Genomic DNA, 18,559 nt, shown 5'->3' with positions numbered 1-18,559 from the left:
TTGATTTTTGTACTGCGTTTGCTATTTGGCATTTTCTTCTTTGGTAAACAGTATATGTAAGCCTTAATCCTTTAACCTTGAATATGAGCCCCGGGCTATTTGATGGAAAAAGAACTTTTCTTTGTTCTATTATGTGGCCTGGTGAAGGATTGTATTAGTCAGGGTCAGGCAGAGAAACAGAACCAGTAGGAGATATACTGTATTATGAGACATATTGCAAGGAATCGGCTTACACTAGGCCCACCTGAAGTTCATAAGGCAAGCTGCAGGGAAAACAGAAACCTCAGGGACAGGCTGAAGCTTCTTTAAAGATTTTTAATCTGAATGAGGTCCATCCAGATTACCTAAAATGTGGGGGCTTTTAATCACATCGGCAAAATACCTTCACCTAGATTTGTGTTTGGTTAACTGGGGACTGTAGCCTAGCCAAGTTGGCATATCAAAAAGACCATCATTGCCCACCCCTTGTCAACTTAGCACCAGATACATCTCCTTAAACCATACTTAATCTCCAAATAAAGAAAACAAAAGGCATACTAACATCATACAACTTCTCCCACATACAACTGAAACATGCTAACCAATTTCCCCCAAGAGAATGTGAAGTCCTGGATGGTGTTCACTCTTCTTATTGATGTCCTATGATTTCAATGTTGTGATATAAAGGTAATTATTACTCATACATCTTAAGTTAGGTGATAAAGGAATAAGAGAGAAAAGAAAACAAAAATATTTGGTTACTATCCATATATAAACACACCCATAACAAAGTAAGGAAGAAATACTCATAATTATACAGTTCTCACCTCTGCAACTGGTCACATGGCTGTAGTTGGGATTTATAACTACTTTATTTCACTGCCCATCTCACTATACTTTGCTGTCAACAAATACTTCAACTGCTCATTGTTCTTTGTGTGGAAGGGTGGAGAGAGAGAGAGAGAGAGAGAGAGAGAGAGAGAGAGAGAGAGAGAATCATGTGTCAAACAAATGAATGGTCACTGAAAACAAATAATCTCCAAGGGGGGGGGGGCGGTGATGGCAGAAGGCTGAAAGTGGTGGCCTCTGGGCTGAATCAAGCCTCCAGATTCAGTGTTTGGTTAGCACAGTGTTTTATTTATTTATTTATTTAATTTTAATAATCTTTATTGTTGAGATTATTACAGAAGTACCTTCCCCACCCCATATCCCCTCTCTACCCAATTCTTGCCCCACCCCAGGCCCTCGCCACCCTATTGTGTGTGTCTATAGGTAATGCATACATGCATATAAGATCATTGTGTAATCTCTTCCCGACCCACCCCCAACACCCCTTCCCTCTGAGAATTATCAGTCTGTTCCATTTCCATACCCCTGATTCCATTCCATTCCCCAGTTTATTCTGTTCATCAGATTTTTTATTCGTTTGATTTTTAGATTCAGTTGTTGATAGATACATATTTGTTGCCACTTCGTTCTTCATATTTTTTATCTTTATCTTTTTCTTATTCTTCCTCTTCTTAAAGAATATGCTTCAGCATTTCATATAATACTGGTTTGGTGGTGATGAACTCCTTTAGCTTTTTCTTGTCTGTGAAGCTCTTTATCTGACCTTCAATTCTAAATGATAGTTTTGCTGGGTAGAGTAATATTGGTTGTAGGTTCTTGCTATTCATCACTTTGAAGATTTCTTGCCACTCCCTTGAGAAATCACCTGACAGTCATATGGGCACTCCCTTTTAGGTAACTAATTGCTTTTCTCTTGCTGCTTTTAAGATTCTCTCTTTGTCTTTAACCCTTGGCATTTTATTTTTATTTTTTTATTTTTTAAAATATATTTTATTGATTTTTTACAGAGAGGAAGGGAGAGAGATAGATAGTTAGAAACATCGATGAGAGAGAAACATTGATCAGCTGCTTCTTGCACATCTCCTACTGGGGATGTGCCCGCAACCCAGGTACATGCCCTTGACTGGAATCGAACCTGGGACCTTTCAGTCCGCAGGCCGGTGCTCTATCCACTGAGCCAAACCGGTTTCGGCTGGCATTTTAATTATGATGTGTCTTGGTGTGGTCCTCTTTGGGTTCCTCTTGTTTGGGGTTCTCTGTGCTTCCTGGACTGATAAGTCTATTTCTTTTACCAGATAGGGGAAGTTTTCTGTCATTATTTCTTCAAATAGGTTTTCAATATCTTTCTCTCTTCTGGCACCCCCATAATCCAGATGTTGGTATGCTTGAAGTTGTCCCAGAGGCTCCTTACACTAACTTCGTATTTTTGGATTCTTTTTCTTTTTGCTCTTATGTTGGGTGTTTTTTGCTTCCTCATATTTCAAATTGTTGATTTGAGTCTCAAGATCCTCTAGTCTACTGTTGAATCCCTGTATATTATTCTTTATTTCAGTCAGTGTATGCTTAATTTCTGACTGGTCCTTTTCCATTTTTTTTGGCATTCTTACTAAGATCCTTGAAAGTCTCACTAAGTCCCTTGGAGGTTTCAAGAAGATTCTTGAGTAACCTTATAACTATGGTTTTGAACTCTATATCCAGCAGTTTGCTTTCTTCCATTTCTTTCATTTGTGACATGTTTCTTTGTCTCCACATTTTGGCTGCTTCCCTGTGTTTGTTTCTATGTATTGGGAAGAGCTACTAAGTCTCCTTGAGTTGATAGAGTGGCCTTGTGTAGTAGGTGTCCTATAGGGCCCAGTGGTTTAGCCTCCCCAATCACCGAGGTGGACACTCTAGGTGCACCCCTTTGTGGGCTGTGTGCATGGTCTTGTAGTTGAGCCTTGATTGCTGTTGGTGTCACTGGGAGGAATTGGCCTCCAGGCCATTGGCTGTGGGGACCAGCTGCACCTATAGAGGAAGAGCTATTGTGCAAGAGACACCCTTATGGAGCAGGACTTGCTTCAGTGGGGCTTTGGTGCTCACTGAATCTGCTCCTTGAGTGTGTCATTTATGGATGTGTAGAGTTGTAATCTGGTATGGTCTGACACTGACCACTGGGGACACTGGCTCTGGGGTCTCCAAGGAGGTGCAAAGTCCACCACTGCCTCGGGTCACCCAGCAGGAGCTACAGAGAGATCTGCAGATTCCTCCTCTTTTTTTTTTAATATATTTTATTGATTTTTTACAGAGAGGAAGGGAGAGAGATAGAGAGTTAGAAACATCGATGAGAGAGAAACATCGATCAGCTGCCTCCTGCACATCTCCTACTGGGGATGTGCCCACAACCCAGATACATGCCCTTGACCGGAATCGAACCTGGGACCTTTCAGTCCGCAGGCCAATGCTCTATCCACTGAGCCAAACCAGTTTTGGCCAGATTCCTCCTCTTTGTATTGGGTTTGGAAGTGCCCAGAAGAGGCCCAGCTATGAAGCAAGGCAGGCTGGTGCTGATGCTGGGTCTTGAGCCTTTCATTGATAGGTTTTGGGCTCCCTGACCCAGCTGCAGCTTGTTTGACAGGTTTCAGCCTGAGAAAGGACAGGCCATTCATATGCAAAAGCTGCTGCACACAGCTTGGGTGGGGTTGTAAATTGGGTGGGGCAGGGTCTCAGGGAATCTCCAGGACGGAGCAAACAGAAATGGCTTCCAGTCAGCCTTGCAACTGGGGAGGTCCCAGCATGGGAACAATGACCACTGCGAGTGCCTCTGAGTTCTTTCCCCGATGCCAGACAGTCCAGTTTCTCCTTGTATGTGTCTGGGTCCCCCAGAGCCTCGTCCTGGTGCTAGAGCTCAGAGGAAGCAGGATCTTGTAAGTTCAATTTGTGTGCTAGCCTTTTAAGAGGAGCAACTTGATCTCCAGCAGCCTCAGTGTCACTGAGCCCCAATCCGCACTGGTTTTTACAGCCCATAGTTCTTACTGCCTGTTGGGAGTTCTTTTCCCAGCTTTAGGACCCTGGGTTGGGCGTCTGGTGTGGGGCTGGGACCACTTGCTCCTCCCGGCACCCTCTGCAGATGTGATCTCCCTCCTAATTAAAAAAGTGGCACTGGTGGATGCCGGGCCAGCCCATTCCATGCCTCTGCCTCTCCTCTCAGTCTCCGTGTGCTTTCTTCTTTACGTCTCTAGCTATAGGACTTCCATTCAGCCAGATTTCCAGCAGTTCTGGATGATGGTTGTTCTGTATTTTAGTTGTAATTTGGTGTGGTTCTGGGAGGCAGGAGTTCAGGCATTTGACTACGCCGCCATTGTGGTTCTCACTGATTGTTCTTTATGGTAATTTTAGCTAGAGCCTCAATGTGGCAGCGGGTACCTGTTGCACCAATAGTGCTGGAAATGGCCTAAAATGCATAGACAGTCCTAGCAGCTTCCTGAGCACAGAGCTGGGGAGTGGAAAATGTAGAATAGATTCTTTTACTCAGGTGAGAAGCAGAGTTATAGCATTCAAGAAGGAGATACAGGAGTGCTCGTCAGTCACTGGGTACCATTTTAATGGCTCCTCTCTCAGGACCCTGCCATTGGAAGCTTGCTTGTTGATGGTACCTCAAACCTCTGGCTTGTTCCTAAAAGCTCTTTTTGTGATACTGGATCCATGATCCACTGTCTTTCTGCTTTCAGGACTATGTACTTGAGAAGAAGATTCCTCTGATACAGCAAATCTGAGAAGGAGAAAATGTTAAACCTTAATGTCTTCCTACGTTAATTGACCAAGGTCAAAGGATTTCAGCCTGTCTTTGGAAATGCAATCATGGAGGTGAGTTCATGTTAAAATTTGGGCGTTTTTGTTTTGCTGCCTTTGCATTATTTGAAGTATTTTAGACTGTCATTGGATATTCATTGTAAAATATCTAGTGAGTAATGTTGAGGATTGAGTGGAACATTATTTGGGATGGGAAACAGAAAAGGCAATAGAAAGAAAGGAAAACAACCTTTTATAAGTTGCTTTATTTGGCTATAGAACTTCCTTTCCATGATTTAGCCTGAAGTGAGGATCTATATGTTCTGTAGTTTGATTTGTGGTTTCAAAAAAGTCACTTGATTCTAGAATTGCATGGTTCCTATCGATTTCTTTGCTTCTGATGTCAGAATCTGACTTTCAGAAGCAATGTTGACTTGAGTGGAAATATAGCCAGTGATTTCTAAGAAGTGCTTATCTCCTCAGAAGCGAAGTGCCTTAGGCCAATTGGGCTGCTATAACAAAATACCATAGGCTGGATGGCTTATAAACAACAGAAATGTATTTCTTACAGTTCTTGAGGCTGGAAATCTGAGATCAGGATGGTCAGGTGAGGGCCCTCTGTCATTGTGTCCTCACATAGAGGAAAAGGCAAGGGGTCTCTATCTGAGGTGTCTCTTTATAAGGGCATTAATCTCATTTTCAGGGCTCCACCTCATGACCTAAGCACCTCCCAAAGGCCCCGTCTCCTAATACTATCTCATTGGGTATTTGTTTCAATGGATGAATTTTGGGGAGACACAAGATTCAGTCTATAACCAGAAATATATGTTAAAAACTGGGTGGCAGCCTGCAAATGAAAATATGCTGTGCCCAGGAGAAAAGGTATCACAATCACACAGTGTTAGGCACATTCTTACACTCCATCATGCTCTGCTTGGGGCTCTCGCCCCTTCCGGTGATTGTCCTGTACTTTGGCTTCCAGTAAACCGCCTCACCTAGTTTCCAGTGGACCACCTCCACCTGGCCTCCACCTGCGCCTGGTTACCTTGACTGACCCTTACAAGACACATAAATATCCCGCTCCCCCTACTCTGCCCCACTGATGCCATTTTGGTCTCAGCCCTTCTGCTAGCAGATGTAATAATAAATTTATAATTCTTTACCCCTTTTGGCCTTGTGCAACATCCTTCAGCAACCCTAACACACAGCGAAACAAACATTGCAAATACATCTTTTCATCCATTTCAGAGGTGCCCTCACCATTCCTTCATTTATTAAATAAATATTTGTTAAATGCATGTCATATATGTGCAAGGCATTGCTCTGGACATTTGGGATACACCAGTGCACAAAACGGGGAAGGGGGGTGGAGGTTGGTGGTGGCAGGAAGCAAAATTCTCTGCCCTCTTGGAACTTACACTTTCGCATAACAAATAAGCCAATAATCCTGTGAAAAAGAAGGCTGTGAGCACCAGGGAAAGAACACAACAGGGTGGGCAGCAGTGGCTGTGTGGGGTGGTGGGGAGGATGTGGGGGACTGGAAGGGTTGAGCAAACTGCCCAAGGTGTGTGGGCCTGGCCTGGTGGTTCCTCCTCAGGTGAATTAATGAACAACCAACTGACCAGCACAACTCATTGCCTTCTCATTTCTTTCCTTTCCTCATTTTACCTTGGATCCTTGACATTTCCCCCTTGTTTTTCTCTTTCTTGACTCCTGGGCTTCCTATTCTAATATTGAGTGGTTTTCTTCTTCTTCACTCTTTTTCTTGTTCTGTACTCCATTTTTTAGGCTATTATTTTTTCCTATCATCCACACACACTCCTGTCTTATTCTCTTCCTCTTTCCTTTGAATTTCTCCTTATTTTCCTCTTTTTACCTTCCTCTTTCTAACCTGTCACACTTTGCCAAAGACCTGAGTACTCAATTGTAGTGAAAGGAGCAGCTGGAGGAGTCGTTTGTGAGAGGGTCCCTGGGTAAACCAAGCCTTATCACCTAGGGTAATGTGAAATACAGTCTAGTTTTTGAAGTATTTAAAAAAATCTTTATTTTTGCAAATATTACAGATGTCCCCCTTACTTGCCCCCATTGTTCACCTCCACCCAATTCCCACCTCCACCCCCCAGGTCTTCACCACTCTATTGTCTGTGTCCATGGGCAATGCATATATGCATAAAAGTTATTTGGTTAACCTCTTCTTAACCACCCCCACCCTTCTCTCTGAGATTCCATGTTTCCATGCCACTGGTTCTATTTTATTCATCAGTTTATTTTGTTAGATTCCACATATAAGTGAGATCATGTGATATTTGTCTTTCTCTGATTGGCTTATTTCGCTTAGTATAATAGTCTCCGGGTGAAGACTGATAAAAATATCGTTTTTATTAGAAATTTATTTCATCCAAAGTAAAGCAAGAAGATCATGGTAGGTATAGTTTTCAAAATTTATTCTGCAGTAAAACAGGCTTTGAATCCAGATAAGTAAGCAAATAGTACACACTCACTTTCTCTCTCTCTCTCTCTCTCTCTTTTTTTTATGGAGTACAGAATTCTTTTCCCTCCACACTAGAGGGCAGTAGAATTAAAGTGAATTTTCCACAAAGCTGGGACGAGGATGGTCTATCTGTCTATCTCTATCCATTTGTCTACATTGGTAGTTGGCAAACTATCGCCAAGACCAAATCTGGGCCATCACCTGTTTTTTTTTAAATTGATTTGGAGGAAAGAGAGCGAGAGAGAAATTGATTTTGTTGTTCCTCTTATTTATGCATTCATTGGTTGATTCTTGTATATGCCCTAACCAGGTGGTGATCAAACCCTCAATTTGGCATATTGGGAAGATGCTCTAACCAACTGAGCTACCCGGCCAGGGCCCCATCACCTGTTTTTGTACAGACCCAGTTAAGAAGGGTTTTTAAATTTTTAAGCAACAACATTTTAACTGGTTATACAGCTATCTAAAAAATATTTTTTATTTTTGTCTTTTGGTTTGCAAAGTGTAAAATATTTACTATCTGGCCCTTTACAGAAAATAATTTGCCAACCCAGGATCTGCCCCCCCACACACAAAGACACACACAATCTTGCTGAACCATTTGAAGGCAAATTTCAGACATTATAATATTTCTCCCTCAAATACTTCATTATGTATCTCCTAAAAATAAAGTAATATTCCTACTTACCCAAAGGCCATTATCACAATAAAGAAAATAAGCAATTATTTTATAATATCATAAAATAGCCATCCATATGCAAATTTGTGATTGTATTTGCCAATTTTACACAATGAAAATGTATTAGCTTTGTAATAGTAAAACAAAACATTTAAAAATCAGATTTTTAAGTAGTCAACATGAATTTTTAGCATCAATTGCATTATACAAGGGAGTTAGAAGAATTGCTCTGTGCAGCTACTAGCCCTAGTCATCTCAGATTGGAATTAAATATGTTTGCAGATCAAATAGCTCATATTCTGCAAAGCATTCAGTGTGGGTGGTGATGTTATTGTTTGCTGCAGGTGTAGGCAGGACAAGGTAGGATGGTGTGTAATCTTTTCTTTGTATTTGAAAACATAATCCCTAACATCTCTAATAATTTTGAAGCTGGGTGATTGGTACATAGGAATTTGTTATACTATTTCTTCTGACATTTTTGTGTATAGTTGAAAATTTCCATAATAAAAAATTATATGTATGTACACATCACTATAGTAATAGACTTGATTCATGACCTAATCTATTAAGGCAAAGTTACATTTAATGTATGTCAGAACCCTGATACTTAGATGTGAAAACTGTGTGTTTATATGAACCTTTTATTTTAGAATAGGAAACATGGTAGTTATGTCAAAACATAGAAAGATTGTCTTAAAATTTGGATGGATTTTGAGAAAAGGCTACTTTGTCCTTTGGGAGCCTTGTTTTTGTAAACATTCCATTTTTTGTGGGATGTGAATCATGTGTTGGAATCACCTGATTTAGCTGTGGTATAACTAAGTCTGGAGGGTTTAAAATTCTCCACCACCAATCATGATTATGGTTACATGAGATTTGTGTCTTGAAAAAAGAGATCTGTGTCCAAAAGCTCTGGAATTATTTAAACCATGTACTTTGTATGCTCATCTTTGTTCTGTTGAGCCATAATGTTATGTCTGCTTTTACCACAATGCTTTTACCACAATCATATGGATAAAGAACTGGCAGGTCAGGTCCTCTCCCATCATGCAACAGTGTAGAAACTGCTGTATAAAGTCAGGCGGAAGATTAAACAAATTCTTCCTTGCTTTATGAAGAGCTCACAGATAAATATTCCAGTATAATGCTTTGTTATTTGATAATAAAAAATTTAATAATAAAAAATTTGGAAGAGAGTTGTAATGAGCCCTTGAAAACTCCTGTGGTTAAAAAATGTGGTACTATTATATTTTTTTGCAAATATAAGACATGCAGATTTTTTATGTGCTCAATGAGATACAAAGAGTAAAGTTATTATGGAGTGTTAAATTCAGGGCAGTCAGATATGCTTGAATTTGCATAATAATATTCATTCATTTGGAAAGAAATTATCACAGAACATTTTCTTTCCATTGAATAAAAAATGTATATTTATTACCTATCCCTTTTGTATGTTCTCCTTATTATATGGCAGTCTATTTCTGCTTGTATTACATAATCTGGCACCTCTTTATTATCCTATATAATAAAAGCCTAATATGCTAAGTGTCTGGTTGTCCAATTGGCCGTTCAGCCAATCAAAGTGTAATATGCTAATGATATGCTAAGGCCGCTCAACTGCTCACTTTGACATGCACTGACCACCAGGGGGCAGGCGATCAATGCAGGAGCTATCCCCTGGTGGTCAGTGTGCTCCCACAGGGGGAGTGCCGCTCAGCCAGAAGCTGGGCTCACAGCTGGCGAGTGCAGCGGCAGTGGCAGGAGCCTCTCCTGCCTCCATGGCAGCACTAAGGATATCTGACTGCTGGTTTAGGCCCACTCCCCGTAGGAGCCGTCAGTTGTACATTCCCTAAGGGCTCCCAGACTGCGAGAGGGCGCAGGCCAGGCTGAGGGACCCCCCCCCCACCCGAGTGCACAAATTTCATGCACCAGGCCTCTAGTATCAACATAAAATTCTCTTTGTATATGTTTGCCTTCATGTGGGTTCATGAAGCAGCTTTTCATTTGTTAATGTCATTTTTTCCAACCAGATGTCTTCTGTTCTTTATTCTTTCATCATATACTTCTTTACCACTGACTAAGTTGATTCTTGCTATTCACAGTAGTTATGTTTTACAAAGTCAGTGGGAACACTGCATTAGCAATACTGAAACATTGCTCCTAGGGGAAAATACAGGGTTTGGTTCCTACCAGTCTGTGGTCACAATGTTTTTGTAAATGAGTTAATACATAACCTTATTTTATGTATGTTTTCATTTAAGGACACCTTATTTAATATATATTACTGATTTATTCACATCAGACTCACAGCCAACAGCACTGTAACTCATCTGAAACTTATCAAGGGCACACATTTACTCAGTAAGGCACATCACAACCTTCATGCACTTAGGAATACTAGACAGCACTTCAGTACAATGCTTGGAAGTCATTTTATTTATTTAACTAAAAACATTTTTTAAATTGAGGTAACGTTGGTTAATAGCATTGTATAACTTTCAGGTGTACAACATTATAATCCAGTATCTCTATATATTATGGTGTGCTCACCACCAAAAGTCTAGTTTCCACCTGTCACTATACATTTGACCCCCTTTCACCATTTTGCCCTCCAACCCACTCCTCATCTCTCTGGTAACCACAAATCTGATGTTTGTATCCATGAATTTGTTTTTGTTTTGTTTTGTTTGTTCATTCCCTTTTTTCTTTTATATTCCATATATGAGTGAAATTATAAGGTTTTTATTCTTTTTCATCTGTTTTATTGCACTTAGCATAATACTCTCAAGATCCATCCATATTGTTGGAAATAGCAACATTTCATCTTTTCATGGTTGAGTAGTATTCCATTGTATATATATTCTACATCTTCTTTATTCACTCATTTGTTGTTGGACACTTAGGTTGTTTTCATATTTTGGCTATTGTAAATAATTCTGCAATGAGCATAGGGGTGTACACATCTTTTTGAATTAGTATTTTTGTATTTTCAGATAGATACCCACAATAGGAATTGCTGGACCACCTGGTAGTCCTATACTTAATTTTTTTAAGGAACCTCTGTACTGTTTTCCATAGTGACTGCACCAATTTACAATCCCAACAATAGTGTTTAAGGGTTTGGGAGTCATTTCAAATAGTGAAATCACAAAAGAAGCACAAAGTTGTGAAAAATATGGCACTAAATAGACCACATAGAGGACACTTTTTTATAGTTTGAGAGCTGAAACATGAAGGCAGAGTGTTGCCTTGTTGGACTTCAGCTTGTGGAAGTTGGGTGACTCAAAGTTTTCACCCTCTGCACATGCTCAAGCCCACAAAAGTGCCCCTAATATTGATTTTGGGGTGACAAATTTTAGCAAATTCTCAAATGTGGAACCTGTGAATAATGAGGATTGATTGTATTTGCAGTTACTTTACTGACTTCTGGGGACTCATAGATGAGTATTATTTAGTTCTTATGTTTGAATAGTCAAAATCAATCTTAGGCAATAACCACTGAAATTGAAGTATAAGCAAGATGTTATCAGAGTTTTAAAGAAAAAGCACTATCTCTCTTAGGACTCATTTTGGAATAGCGAGAGGACTACTCAACTTTGAAGTCAGGCCTGGGCACCAATTCTGGCTCTGCCTTGAAACAGCTGAATGACCATATCCAAGTCCTTTAAAAATTTGAGTCTCTGCCTACTCATTGAACAAATGAGGGTGATAACACCTTCTTTCCAGAACTACTGTGAAGAAATCTTCTAATACTGTGCTTGGAAAACAGTAGGTATTTAGAAAGGTGCTTAAGGTAGGAGCAGGCAGGGGTAGCTTTACAGAGGAGGTGAAATTTGAGCTGAGTCCTGAGGAAAGTGTCCAAGGGTACACTGCTTGTTGTAGTTTTGTACTTTGTATGCCCCCATCTAGTCAATCATGGTGCTAGGAAAATAATAGTTACTCAGTTAATAAATGTTGACAGGTTGGTTAGTTGAGTGAACAGTGAAGGATCCCTTTTTAATCTTTTTGGTACATGCTTCTTTGTTAAGTCACCTATTTTTTACAACACATATTTTTGGCATGCTGATTACAAATCCCTGGAGATTTAGTCTGTAGTAATGGAACAAAGAGTTGTATACTTCCAAATTGATTTCAAGTAAGAATGTGGCTGGAAAATGAGACAGAGAAGTAAAAAAGATAAGAAAATGTGTGTGTGTGTGTGTGTGTGTAGATGTATGTGTGTGTAGATGTATGTGTGTGTTCTGTGAGTGGGTGTGGGAGAGAGAAAGATAATGGGGGGGTGAGATAGAGAGGTGAGATGCAACAATATGGATAAATCTTAGCAATGTAATATTAAGTGAAATTATATGCAAAGATATAATCTGTACAAACTGGACAGCACTACCAACAAGGGTCCAAAGATAATGTCACCAACAGTGCACCTCTGGATATGATTTACTGAGGGCACAGCACATGCTATTGCTTCTGTGATATTCTTGCCAAAAATGTATAACCTTGATCCAATAAAAATCAAGCATTAGGAGAACCTAAATTGAGGGCCACTAACAAAATATTACATGAATGTTAAGGTCATAGAGTGAAAAGTAAGGCTGAGAAATTATTTCAGATTAAAGAAGACTAAAGAGACACAACAATGGAATGCAATATGTGATCCTGGACCAGATTCTGGACCTGAAAAAATTGCTATAAATTATATTATTGTGACAATTGAAAAAACTTAAAAATGGACTATTGAGCCCTAGCCAGTTTGGCTCAGTGGATGGAGCATCGGACTGCGGACCGAAGGGTCCCAGGTTTGATTCCGGCCAAGGGCACATGCCTGGGTTGCAGGCTTGATCCCCAGTGCGGGGTATGCAGGAGGCAGCCGATCAATGATTCTCTCTCATCATTGATGTTTCTATCTCTCTATCCCCCGCCCTTCCTCTCTAAAATCAATAAAGATATATTTAAAAAAACTGACTATTGATAAGATATAAGCATATATGTATGGTATTAATATTAAATTTTCTTACTTGTGGTTATGTAAGATTTTTCTTATTCTTAGAAAACACACAGTGATGTATTAAGGAGTAAGGAGGTAAGATATATGCACCCTATTTTCAAATGATATGGATAATAACTCTTTCTTTATATAAAAATATAATATATAGGGAGGCTATATGAGAGTTCAACGTGTGTATTGTTCTTGAAACATTTCTAAAAGTTTGAATTTATTTCAAGACAAAAAGTAAAAAACCTGTAAAAATATAAGTAAAACAAAGTAAAAGCACTAACCTTTTCATAGACTTAAAAAATAGAGTAATAATAATTTTTTTAGAACTACATATAGATACAATTAATTTGTATAAAAAGGAAGGAAGGAAGGATGGCCGGGATTCAGCATGGTAACCACCCTGAGTGAGGGACCCTGGGGGTGGGGTCGTGGGCTACCAAGGGTTTGCTGTAGGATATTGTTGTGACCCCCCTTTTAGTTTCAGTAGTTGTCAGAGTCACTGGTGTTTATCACATTATTAAGACAAGTAGTTAGAAACATGAACCAAGTCAGAGAGGGCCATGCATGGAACCTGCTGAGCGTGTCATGTAATACAGTATGATCTATTTATTTTTGTCTGAGGTCAATTAAAAAGACAGGGAATGGGGAAAGAGGGAGGAATGATGGGGGAAAGAGAGAAATCAAGAACAGGGAAAGGAAGGGCCATCAGATCTTTTGAAGGGAAAGAAAAAATAAATCAACTGTGGAGAAAATAAAGAAGTGAACGAGGAAAGACAGAGTATTTCCCAGAGAAGAAGGGACCGGAAGAAGCTGAGAGAATGAGGAATGCTGAGGCAGAAGAAAAGCCTCAATGGCATTTCGGAGCCACAAGAGGGACACTCTGTCTCCACAGAAGAGTGTCAGCCAAAGGGCTGGATTCCAGGAAAGGGTGATGCGGTTCAGCAACACACCAAGGTTTGTTCTAACGGAGGCTGACACTCAGCCAGCGGGGCTTTTCCAAAAACTCGGAGCGTTGTGGTTGCTTCTGGCTTCTTCGATCCTCCAGGCCATTAATTAGGAGGAACCGCTAGATTAACCCGCGGCCATAATCACCTATGATGAGGGCCTGTGCCCAGATGCTTGTTGTGGGCAACTGAGGGCCCGCCTCCGGGAGGGGCCACCTTGCTTCAGCCCTTCTGCTTCGCAGTGTGGGAACAGTGCATGCTGGGAGCACGCAAGGGACGCTGGGTACACGCACAGCGCGGATGCACGTGTCCAGGATACCTGCCCCTCATGATTGCCCTGCAGCCCCTGAGTGCTCTGCGGTGAATGTCTGCCATTCAGCATTAAAATTACCAGAACACTTCGGAAATAGGCAAGTCTCAGAGGTTCAGTCCTTTCTCTGTGTTGGTCTATGGCAGTGGTTCTCAACCTTCCTAATGCCGCGACCCTTTAATACAGTTCCTCATGTTGTGGTGACCGCCAACCATAAAATTATTTTCACTGTAATTTTGCTACTGTTTTGCTACTGTTATGAATCTTAATGTGATATGCAGGATGTATTTTCATATTTTCATTGTTACAAGTTGAACATAGTGATTAATCACAAAAACAATATGTAATTATATATGTGTTTTCCGATGGTCTTAGGCGACCCCTGTGAAAGGGTCGTTTGGCTCCCAAAGGGGTCGCGACCCACAGGTTGAGAACCGCTGGTCTATGGTTTTTGGAAGGAAAACTAACCAAAGAAAATGCCTCTGCTGGCGAGGGGAGGGGGATTCACATTTGCCAGGAGATTCAGTCTGCCCGCCTGGATCTGTGATCTGGCTCCTGCGCTGCTAGCCTTTTCCTGACTGCCTTTCACCTTGGATGCCTTCCTGTCATGCTGAGCTGATCACAGCTCCTCCAACAAATGATGCTTTCCTCCTATAACCTCCTCCACTTGGAATGTTCTATTTCCCAATTCCCCTCAACCTAGGGAAGAAAAACTTTACAAAAAAGTTAAATGAACACTCTCTTCTGGTGATACTTTTATAACACCTTTCCTGATGTCCTGTGTCCCTATCTCATCCTACATGAATATAGGATGTGTTTCAATTACTTTAGGTCTTCTTTCAGTTTGTTAAATGATGCTTTGTAGTTTTCAGTGTGTAATTCTTATACTTATTTTGTTAAATTTATCCCTAAGTATTTTATTCTTTTGATACTATCAAAAATTAGATTGTTGCCAAAACCGGTTTGGCTCAGTGGATAGAGCGTCGGCCTGCGGACTCAAGGGTCCCAGGTTCGATTCCGGTCAGGGGCGTGTGCCTTGGTTGCGGGCACATCCCCAGTGGGAGATGTGCAGGAGGCAGCTGATCGATGTTTCTCTCTCATCGATGTTTCTAGCTCTCTGTCTCTCTCCCTTCCTCTCTGATAAAAATCAATAAAATATATTAAAAACAAACAAACAAAAACCCCCCAAAAACCCCAAAATTAGATTGTTTTTATTTTTGTATTGCTCATTGATAGTGTATAGAAATACAATTAATTTTTGTATGTTGATCATCATAAAATCTCTGTCTTAACATCTATTTCGTCTGATGTTAATATAGGACTCCAACTCCCTTTATCCTTACATTACAAATATTTATCAAATGACCAAATGAGTGAATTTGGATGAATAAAAAGTTCAGGATGGAACTGGGAACTTGGAAGAGAGAATCAATAATGTCAAATTTGGACCATTTGCTAGCTTATTAGTGAGGAGGAAACAGAGCCAATTAAGCCATCTGAGTAACAATTGGCTCCTGTGAGGTTATTTCAGCTGCTGGTATAGATCATTGCCATTATTTTTATTAATTTTCAAGAACCAGGAAATACCACATGGTTTTCAATTATACCTAACAAAATCTTACAGCTGTACTCTCTTTTGGAAGTTCAGAGAAAATAGAGGTATAAGGACACTATATGTATTATTGCATTTCAGTTATGGAAGAATGGGTGGCAAAGGTTCTGCAAGTACTGAGAAGAGAGATAATAGGAAATGCATGAAAATGTTGCTTTAAAACATCTAAAATGGCTTCATTATTATTTTCCTTTTAAAAATTCCTTTTTAGTCCTTAATTCTCCAGGGTAGTCAAGATCAGAAAATTTCAATAGTTTCAGCAAAGGTCAACAAAAATAAAGAATAAAATGTATTTGTAAGGGCTTAAACATGTTTATGTTAACTCTTTAATGTGATGTTTGCTAAAGGTTTTATAAATCTTTGGTTAAGGTTTACTTTCAGAAACTTGCACTGTTATATTTTTCATTCATCGGAGAAAGGAATCTGGCTAAGAGTCTTTCTGAACTCATCCTTAACTACAGTTGCAAAGCCAGTAGAGGGAGCAGTGGATCTATGCTTTGATTTCTAGGATCGTAAATAAGTGCATAGGCTGGATACTATAGTATAGATAACCAATATTCGAGTTTATCTAGAAAGAAAGAATTCTGGGACTGTGATTTGGTTTTGACAATCATGATTTTATGTTAAGGAATTAGATAACCCTCTTACCTGAAATACAGTTCTAAAATGCTTTAGTTTATCTGACAATGTCCTAAGGTGCAATGTCCTAATTGCACCTTATTATTATTTTTTAAAATATGTTTTTATTGATTTCAGAGAGAGGAAGGGAAACGAAGAGATAAAAACATCAATGATGAGAGAGAATTATTGATTGCCTGCTTACTGCATTCCCCCTACTGGGGATCGAGCCCATAATCCCAGCATGTGCCCTGACCTGGAATCGAACTGTGACGTTCTGGTTTATAGGTCAATGCTCAACCACCGAGAGCCATACTAGCAGGGCTCATCTCTTCTTTATCCTCTCTAATAATTCCTTCTGCAACTATTTTAAGCTATCTTCTCCACTTAAGATTCTTTGGACTATTCAAGCACTATGAGTTAGTACCTCAAACCCTAGTGAGGGCCACCTAGTGGGTATTACCCCTCAGAGGAGATTTTTCTTTCTCTCCCTTCCCTTTAGCATCCAGGATGGAATAGGCAGGTTCACTTTCTGCCTGTCATTTTCCTGTGGTGGAGTTTAGTTCTCTTTCACCCTCCAGGGCAGGCCTCTGGGCCTCAGCTTTATGCAGGGACCTTCTGTCACCTTCTCCACCTTGGCAGGCCTGGGCTTTACTGCCAGCCTCTCCTTGCACCTGAGAGTGGAATTCCAGTGACTCTAGCAATGCACAGAAAACTCCAGGTAAAGGCAGATTTGGCGTTTTTCTCCACCACCAGAGCTGTTGGTGTTGGTAAGTTAAGTAATACCGGTATACACAGAGATTCTGCGTGGACTTGTTTGAATAAAATGGCCAAAAGCAATGGGAGTCCTTTTCAGGGCCACGATTATCAGAAAATTAAACCTGAGGAAAGCTTCTTCCAATCAAATGCTGGACCTTCTGGAGACATAGAATTCTTGGGTGTAACTCACAGTTACCTGACCCTCTCCACTGATGAGGAAACCATACATTTTTAGAAATGACCACTGGATGTGCTAGTTCAGACATGACATACCATCATCTATACATCAAAATGGGACTCCATTAAATATCAGGTTGATTTGAAACTTTTATTTTTATTCTAGAAAAACTTTTTAAGCATATGGAAACTTATTTTTGGTATCGGGTTGACTTTTTTGGGGACTAGATGTAATTCCTGGACTTTTTTTTTTCATTCTAATTGTTAGAACGGTGTTTATATTGGCTAAAATTGTGCATGTTATTTATAGCGGAAATTGTAAATGCAGTCTTATCATTCATCATTAATACTTAGTACGTTCTGTAAACATTTCCGGGTATAAATTAAATATCACTTGCTGCCTGACTGTATTTCTTTTGGTAGTTTGTGCCAATTATGTTTTGACCATATTTAAAAAATTTTTGTTGTAATTTGTTCTTTTGGAATATTTTATATAGACTTTGACAGTTAATGAAAAGAGATACACACTTCATGAAGGTTTAACTATATACATTTTATATCATCTTAACATATGATTCATTGGTAACACGTATGTACAAAGAAGAACTATGAATAAATGAATCTATGCTTTTTACATTAGGAGAGTAAATCAAATAATGAAAAAGTGAGCTAAATTGCTGTGTTGTTATTTATACTTCCTTACTCATGGAACCATGATGGATTTTCAGTTACGTTCTCATGTACCAAGCCAATAATTTTGAAATCATTACTTTTATAATCATTATTAATTGGTCACATGCATACTTTGGCAGTAAAATCTCATTCTTTTGAGACTTTGTATATTTAACATTAGGCGATTCTTAATGTATTTTATTATTTTATTCTATGGGTTCTCAGCTCTATAATCATGTTCAATAAAAGTGAGAAACATATATATGTGGACAAACATATGAAGCCCACTGAACAAAGTGGAGCCTTTAAAACATTAACAAATCTCTTAAAAAATAGCTAATTTATTATCAGAGAACCACTTAGGCATCGGGCAATATGACTGAATAAGTAATTTGAGTACTTCAGGTACTAGTGTAATCTCTCATATATGAGTCATGTGTTTTAAAAATTCAGTTTGAAATAAATATATTCTGCCCACTGTAATATAAGCTACACGAGGACAGGGACTTTATTTTGATCACCATTAATTTCTAGTTTGAAATATAATAATCACCAATTTTTAAAAAATGAACAAGTTAATACTTAATTAGGAACTAATTAATAGTGAAAAATATTGTAGTAAGCACAAAAGAAATCAAAACGTAGCCTTAGTTTAAGTCAATATTTATTTAATATGTTTTGTGGCTATAGGGTTAGGTACATACAGAT

The 18,559-nt window shown here is 39.4% G+C and overlaps 1 long non-coding RNA gene across 1 annotated transcript in view; it reads left to right on the top strand.

Annotated features, from left to right (window-relative positions):
• The first annotated feature begins 4,585 nt into the window (after positions 1-4,585).
• LOC106699423 overlaps positions 4,586-18,559 on the top strand; it is a 129,345-nt gene continuing 115,371 nt past the window's right edge. The window contains exon 1 of the long non-coding RNA XR_002826127.1: positions 4,586-4,671. This is a non-coding gene — a long non-coding RNA (uncharacterized LOC106699423). The remainder of the gene's footprint in view (positions 4,672-18,559) is intronic.

The sequence above is a fragment of the Myotis lucifugus genome, unplaced genomic scaffold (genome assembly GCF_000147115.1).
Source record: "Myotis lucifugus unplaced genomic scaffold, Myoluc2.0 scaffold_399, whole genome shotgun sequence".
Lineage (NCBI taxonomy): Eukaryota > Metazoa > Chordata > Mammalia > Chiroptera > Vespertilionidae > Myotis > Myotis lucifugus.
Note: the sequence above shows the minus strand (reverse complement) of the source record. Positions and strands in the feature narration are given on the sequence as shown.